The 6919-nt window shown below is 38.5% G+C and overlaps 1 pseudogene; it reads right to left on the bottom strand.

The window, feature by feature from the left end:
- Nucleotides 1-2202: 2202 nt before the first annotated feature.
- Nucleotides 2203-6677, bottom strand: LOC119876752 (annotated as a pseudogene).
- Between the last annotated feature and the right edge of the window lie 242 nt (nucleotides 6678-6919).

Genomic DNA, 6919 nt, shown 5'->3' on the forward strand with positions numbered 1-6919 from the left:
GTTCCCACCAAAGGAGTGGCCTGAAAGATGAAAGGGAGGGGTCTAGAAAGGCAATCAGAGGAGAGGCATTGCCAGGGTCTAGGGAGCTGTCATCAAAGAGCCTGGCACAAGAATCTCTGATGGACTCAAGGAAGGGATCTGCCTTCCCCATGGGGCACGTCCGTACGTGCCTGTCAATAAGATCTTTCTGTCCCTTACTATCCTGAAAGAAGAGCTGGGTGAGGGACAGGAAAGAGGAGTAGAACCACAGTTAGAAAAGAGAGTCAGGGGATCCCTGGGTGGCGCAGCGGTTTGGCACCTGCCTTTGGCCCAGGGCACGATCCTGGAGACCCGGGATGGAATCCCACGTCAGGCTCCAGGTGCATGGAGCCTGCTTCTCCCTCTGTCTGTGTCTCTGCCTCTCTCTCTCTCTCTCTGTGACTATCATAAATTAAAAAAAAAAAAAAAAGAAAGAAAGAAAGAAAAGAGAGTCAGAAGCTGACCAAGACTTTACTGTTGCCTTTCCAGCCTAAAGCAAGCCAGAGCTGAGTGAGGGTTCAAATTAGGTAAAAGTGTGAAGTTGTGATTCAGACACTAGCCCGCACATTTCATTTACTAAAATATCCCTGATGAACCTCCATACCCCAAAACTTGCTCTCCTTGCAAAACTGCCTGTTTCACTTAATGGCAACTCCACCCCTCCAGTTGCTTCAGCCCAAAGCCATCCAATCATCCTTGTGTCTCCTCACAGCCCATAGTCTATCCATTAACAGATCCTGCCATCCCTACCTTAACATGTTCTATGTTTTAAAAGGGGTGGGGGAGTGGTCAGGGATGTGTTTGGTGTTTTCTGTACTTAGGATATCCTGAATTATTAATTGTTGGCCAAATTTCAAGAGCATAAGAATTAGTACTGTTTGCAGGTTTGCTATGTTTACAGAGAAATGCTCTGTCTCTTGTTCTGCGTGTGCTTGTGCTACTGAAGCCTAAATCATCCCAACAGAGACCAAACCTAAGAAAGGAACTAAAAATGCATTAAAGTGAAATGATTGTGCTCGCTGCTAATTCATATGTCATACACTCCAATACGGAGGAATTGTTGGTTCAGGATAAATAACATATATCCTGGGGAGATAAACTCAATCTAATAGATGGAAGTTTAATTTGAACCTAATAATATATGAATATGGATTTTAAAAATAAATATGAAGTCTTGACTTAGAGTTTCATTGTGTTTTATAATCATTGCTGCCTTTATGTTTATTTTTTCTTTCATAACTGAGTTTTTATTGGTTATTCTGAAGATCAGTAGAGACATTTCAATCTGTATACAATTCTTTGTTTGTTTGTTTATTTGTTTGTTTGTTTCATGACCCTAAGATCAAGACCCAAGCTGAGGTCAAGAGTCGGACTCTTAACCAACTCTCACCTCAATTTGTACACAATTCTTAACATACATACCAAAAGTCTAAAAAATCATGTATTTGTGATTCTTTTTTAAAAGTTAGCCCAGTGATCTTCTGGCTTAAAATTTGGAGGCAAATTTTCTATGGTATATCAAGTACTTATATCTTCAAATGTTGATATGCTGTTACATTGATAAATCCCATTAATTCCCAATTTATCTACATTCCATACTCAGATTTTCAGTCTTCCATAGCACATTAACAAAGTTACTAGGAAAACTGGACTACCACAACCAAGATGTTACAGAGTGTACAAAATTCTGACAGGGAGAGCCAAGATTAAGGAGTGGTTTTCTTTAGGAAACAATTCTACCAAAAACAACATGGGAATATAATTTGAAATATCAAGACATATTAAATGCACAACTGACTCCAAATTGCCATTCAGTATGCTTGGTATTATAGGATATAAAAACCACCGCATCCACGGAATGTTAAACTGACAGTCAAGACAACTGAAGCTTCCCGCATTCAATATCCCACTGTTTTCTGGTTGTACCAAAAAATAAACAACCAGCCAATGATTTCACCTCTTTAAAAAAAACAAAGCATTACAGTTTAGAAATGGGATGAAGTGGGATTCCCTCCTTAAAATTTTCTAGAGCTAAAAAAAATAATAATAATACATTTGTTAATGAACATAAAAAATTTCTAGAGCTACTAAAATACTTGCATTTACAAAATAGTTGATAAAAATATTTCTCTAGATTGTACAAGCAGGGAGATAGGGACCACTGAGAGGACATGATATAGGATTTTAATCAGACTTGGCTTCTTTCTTTCCTGCTTCATCAGAGGCTAGCCTCTCCTCATTTTCATTTTCTCCCATTTCTAAAGTCTGTCTTATTTTGTTTTCTGGTTAGTCACTTGAGTCTGGTTTTCCTTTGCTCCCTTTTTCTCGTTGTTTGCAATTTTTTTGTCTGAAGACTTAGCCTTTTCTGTCTCCTTGTTTGGCTTCCCTTCCACTTTTGCAGAAGCAGGTTTGGCTGGCCACCTCGCCGACCTCGTCTTGGACTCCTCCTTCACTGCCCTCTTGGCAAAGCTGACCTTGCCCTTGGGTACCTTGGTGCCAGGGCAGGTGTGCGAGGCGTGCCGGTGGGCCACCCAGAGCCTTCACAAGGCTGGGCTGCCTGGCCACTGCCACTCCTCCACTCCTCCCACCGCCCAAGCTGTTGCCACCCTACCCTAATGTTTACATATACCTGTTGAAGTCCCCCTAGTAAAGGAGAAGTATGTGTTTGCCTATGAGATTTATAAATACAAATACAGAGATCTATGACTTTAAAAGGGACACCTTGTTTTCATGATCATGCTTGTTAATCTCACCAATAGGATTATTTGCATAAGAAATGAACATGTCATAGAGTTATTCATTTAAAAATAAGAACTACTTTCCCCAAATAAGTTGTTTCTTCATTATCCTAAGATTACCTGTGAAAACTAAAATTCAAGGAATTCCACTTCCAGAACGGCAGCTTGAGGTGCTACACAAATCTGTTCCCCAGCAAAATAACCATAACTGAAGAAAATTATTTTAAAAACCACCCCATTAAAGTCTCTGAAAATTGTCCTAAGGTCATACAGCAAATGAAGAAATATTTATTCAAGGAAATCTACTAAATTTCAGTACTGACAGTGAAGGTCTGTAGTGCTTAAGACACAACCTACTCCTTCACTCCCCTTCCCCAGCTTAGCTTTATGGAAGTTCCGCTTCAGGAATATTTGACCAAGAAGGCAGGGCTTTCTTCCTCTTGAGTTTCCAGTCAAGGGATTACCGTATCTCACCTGAAGCTGCTACTAGCAGCTCTTATCTCCTCCCTCTCTGACTTGCAGTCTATATTCCTGGTAAGTATAGCCAAGAAATTGAAAGCTTCTTTCCTCTATGCACATTTTACTCATATGATGGAGGCTCTCCCCCAGGGACTGCAGACTCAGAATACTCAGGCCTCAACTGCCTTGCCTCAGGTCACTTGGAGGGGAGAGGTGCCACACGAGGAGAGCCAAGACAAGAATGCCAGAGGCTACCATCCCTATCTAGCATCCTGTTTGTAAAGCACTTAAAGGTCATTTCCACCCTCAGCTCCAGAGCAGTGGCTCAATGATACTGCTTTGGTGGAGGGTTGGGGTAGGGGAGGCAGCCTGTTAGAGCAGAGAATTCAAAGCTCTTTCCAGAGAAACTAACTTTATTTCAACTGGCATAAGAAAGAATCAACATGGGATCCCTGGGTGGCGCAGCGGTTTGGCGCCTGCCTTTGGCCCAGGGCACGATCCTGGAGACCCCGGATCGAATCCCACGTTGGGCTCCCGGTGCATGGAGCCTGCTTCTCCCTCTGCCTGTGTCTCTGCCTCTCTCTCTCTCTCTGTGACTATCATAAATAAATAAAAATTAAAAAAAAAAAACTTAAAAAAAATATATTAAAAAAAAAAAGAAAGAATCAACAAACTTGAAGGTAGATCAATTGAGATTATATAATCCAAAGAACAGAGGGGGAAAAAAATAATGAAGAAAAGTTGACAAAGCCACAGAAAAATGTGGCTCACTGACATATGTGTAATGAGAAAATGTAGCATAAAAAGCAGAGAGAAAGAACCAGAAAATATATTAAAAGAAATAATGGCTGAAAATACCCCAAATTTGTTGGAAAATAATCTGTAAATTAATCTATACATCCAGGAATCTCAATAAACTCCAATGAGAGGGTGCCGGGTTGGCTCAGTCAGTTATGCATCTGCCTTTGGCTCAGGTCATGATCTCAGGGTCCTGGGATCAAGCCTCACATGGACTTCCTGCTCAGTGGGGAGCTGGCTTCTCCCTCTCCCTCTGCCACTCCCCCTGCTTGTACCCTCGCTCTCTTGCTCTCTCTCTCTCTCTGTCAGGTGAGTGAATAAAATATTTTTTTCTCAAACATGAAAGACATGAGACGCCTGAGTAGCTCAGCAGTTGAACGTCTTCCCTTGGCTCAGGGCGTGATCCTGGAGTCCAGGGATTGAGTCCCACATCGGGCTCCCTGTGAGGAGACTGCTTCTCCCTCTGCCTGTGTCTCTGCCTCTCTCTGTGTGTCTCTCATTAATAAATAAATCTTTTTGAAAAATAATAAATAAATAATGAAAGACATCACAAGAAAGAAAAGTACAGACTAATATCTCTTATGAATATATATGCAAAAATCTTAAAATACTAGCAAACCAAAATCAGTGATATAAGCACAGAATCATATACCAGGACTAAGGGGATTTATTCCAGAAATGCAAGGTCAATTTGACATCTGAAAATCCATTATTTATGGATTTAATATAATATAACCCATCAATAAAGGACAAAAACCATATGAACATCTCAACAGATACAGAAAACGCATTTCACAAAACTACAGAAACCTATTCATTTTAAAACAACAAACTTGGAATGGAATGGAATCTTTTCAGCCTGACATTTATGAAAAACCCACAGGTAACATCATACTTAATGGTGAAAACTGAATGTTTTCTAAGATCAGGGGCAAGACAATGATGTCTGTTCTCATAACTTCTATTCAACATTGTACTGGAAGTCATAGTCAAGGAAATTAGACAATAAAATAAAACAAAACAAAATAAACTGCATATAAATTGGAAAGGAAGAAGAAAAACTATCTCTATTTGTAGATAACATAATCTTCTGTATGAGAAAATCCTAAGGAGGGGCACCTGAGTGGTGCAGTTGGTTAGGCGTCCAACTCTTGGTTTCAGCTCAGGTCTGATCTCAGTCTCAGTCATGAGATTGAGTCCTTCGGTGAGCTCCCCATTCAGTGCGGAGTCTGCTTTGGTTTCTCTCTCACTGTCCCCTGCCCCTCCCCACCTCCTCAATTTGTGTTCACGCTCACTCTCTCTCTCAAAAATAATGAATAAATCTTTAAAAAGAGAGAAAGAGAATCCTAAGGAATCCACTAAAAAACTTTTAGAAGCAATAAACAAGTTCAGCAATTTGCATGATACAAAACCAATATGCAAAAATCAATTATATTTCTGTACAATAGCAATGAGCAAACCAAAAATGAAATGAAGAAACAATTCCATCTGCAATAGCATAAAAAGGTAGAATTAATTCTTACTATATTTTATAAACTCACCATAAATAGTGAATTAGAATATTCCCATTTCTCCTAGGGAATGTATTGAGTTAGACTCCTACAAGCCTCTGGTCACATTTCATCAACTGATTAATACACACCCTCGTTTTTATATGTGTTTCTATTTAAAGGCATCTGATTTAATATATATTGTTGATTCCTTAGTTTTGAACTTATAGCCAACAGTATACACCAAGAATTATTATGACTTAATAACCAAAAGACTACCCAATTAAAAATGAACAAATGACCTGAATAGACAGTTCTCCAAAGCAAATATGCAGATGGCCAATGATTACATAAAAAGATGTTCAACATCATTAGCCATCAGGTAACTGCAAATGGAAAACACAGTGAGATACCACCCCACATTCACTAGGATGGCTGTAATCAAAATAACAGATAATAGTAATTGTTGACGAGGAAATGGAGAAATTGGAGCCTTCATACATTGCTGGTGGAAATGTAAAAAGATACAACTACTTTGGAAAACCGTTTGGCAGTTCCTCAAATGATTAAACGTAGAGTTACCATGTGATCCAGCAATTCTACTCCTAAATATTTACCTAAGAGAAATGATAAATTAAAATATATGTCTGCATAACTTATTACATGAATAAATGTTCATAGCAATTTTATTCCTAATAGTCAAATGGGGATGCCTGTGTGGCTCAGTGGTTGAGCATCCGCCTTCAGTTCAGGTCATGATTCTGGGATTCTGGGATCGAGTCCCACATCAGGCTCCCTGTGTAGAGTCTGCTTCTCCCTCTGCCTGTATCTCTGCCTCTCTCTTTCTCTCTGTGTCTCTCATGAATAAATAAATAAAATCCTTAAAAAATAAAATAAATGAATGGATTAATTGTATAACATGCAAATTATATCTCAAGCTATTTTTTAAGCAAATGAGTTACAAATTTCCAAAAGGATGTTGATGAAATGATAATTCAAAATAATAAAGAAAATAGTGCTTTTAGATAACCTTACTTAATTACATCTATGAGAAGATTTGAAAAATTATTTAATCCTGTAAGATGTTTGAATGAGGATATTAAAAATATTGATTATGATATTTTTCCACTGGGTCATTTTCTCTCTTCCTTTTTTCTTTCACTTACCAAATCATGTTGTTATGTCTTTGTCTTACACTATATTGATTTCAAATCTATTTCACTTCAAGTAGAACTCCATGAACAAAGGACACAGAAACCACTGAAGAGAATTATTTTACTCTACATATATAAGTTTAAGTCATTACACATTGATACAATATGAAAAATGATTCTAAGTAACAGGAACATAATAGGTCTCTATCATTTGAATCTACTCTCAAAAAATCTATTACATATTTAAAAAGTCTAATTTTTC

Source organism: Canis lupus, chromosome 10 (assembly GCF_011100685.1).
Source record: "Canis lupus familiaris isolate Mischka breed German Shepherd chromosome 10, alternate assembly UU_Cfam_GSD_1.0, whole genome shotgun sequence".
Lineage (NCBI taxonomy): Eukaryota > Metazoa > Chordata > Mammalia > Carnivora > Canidae > Canis > Canis lupus.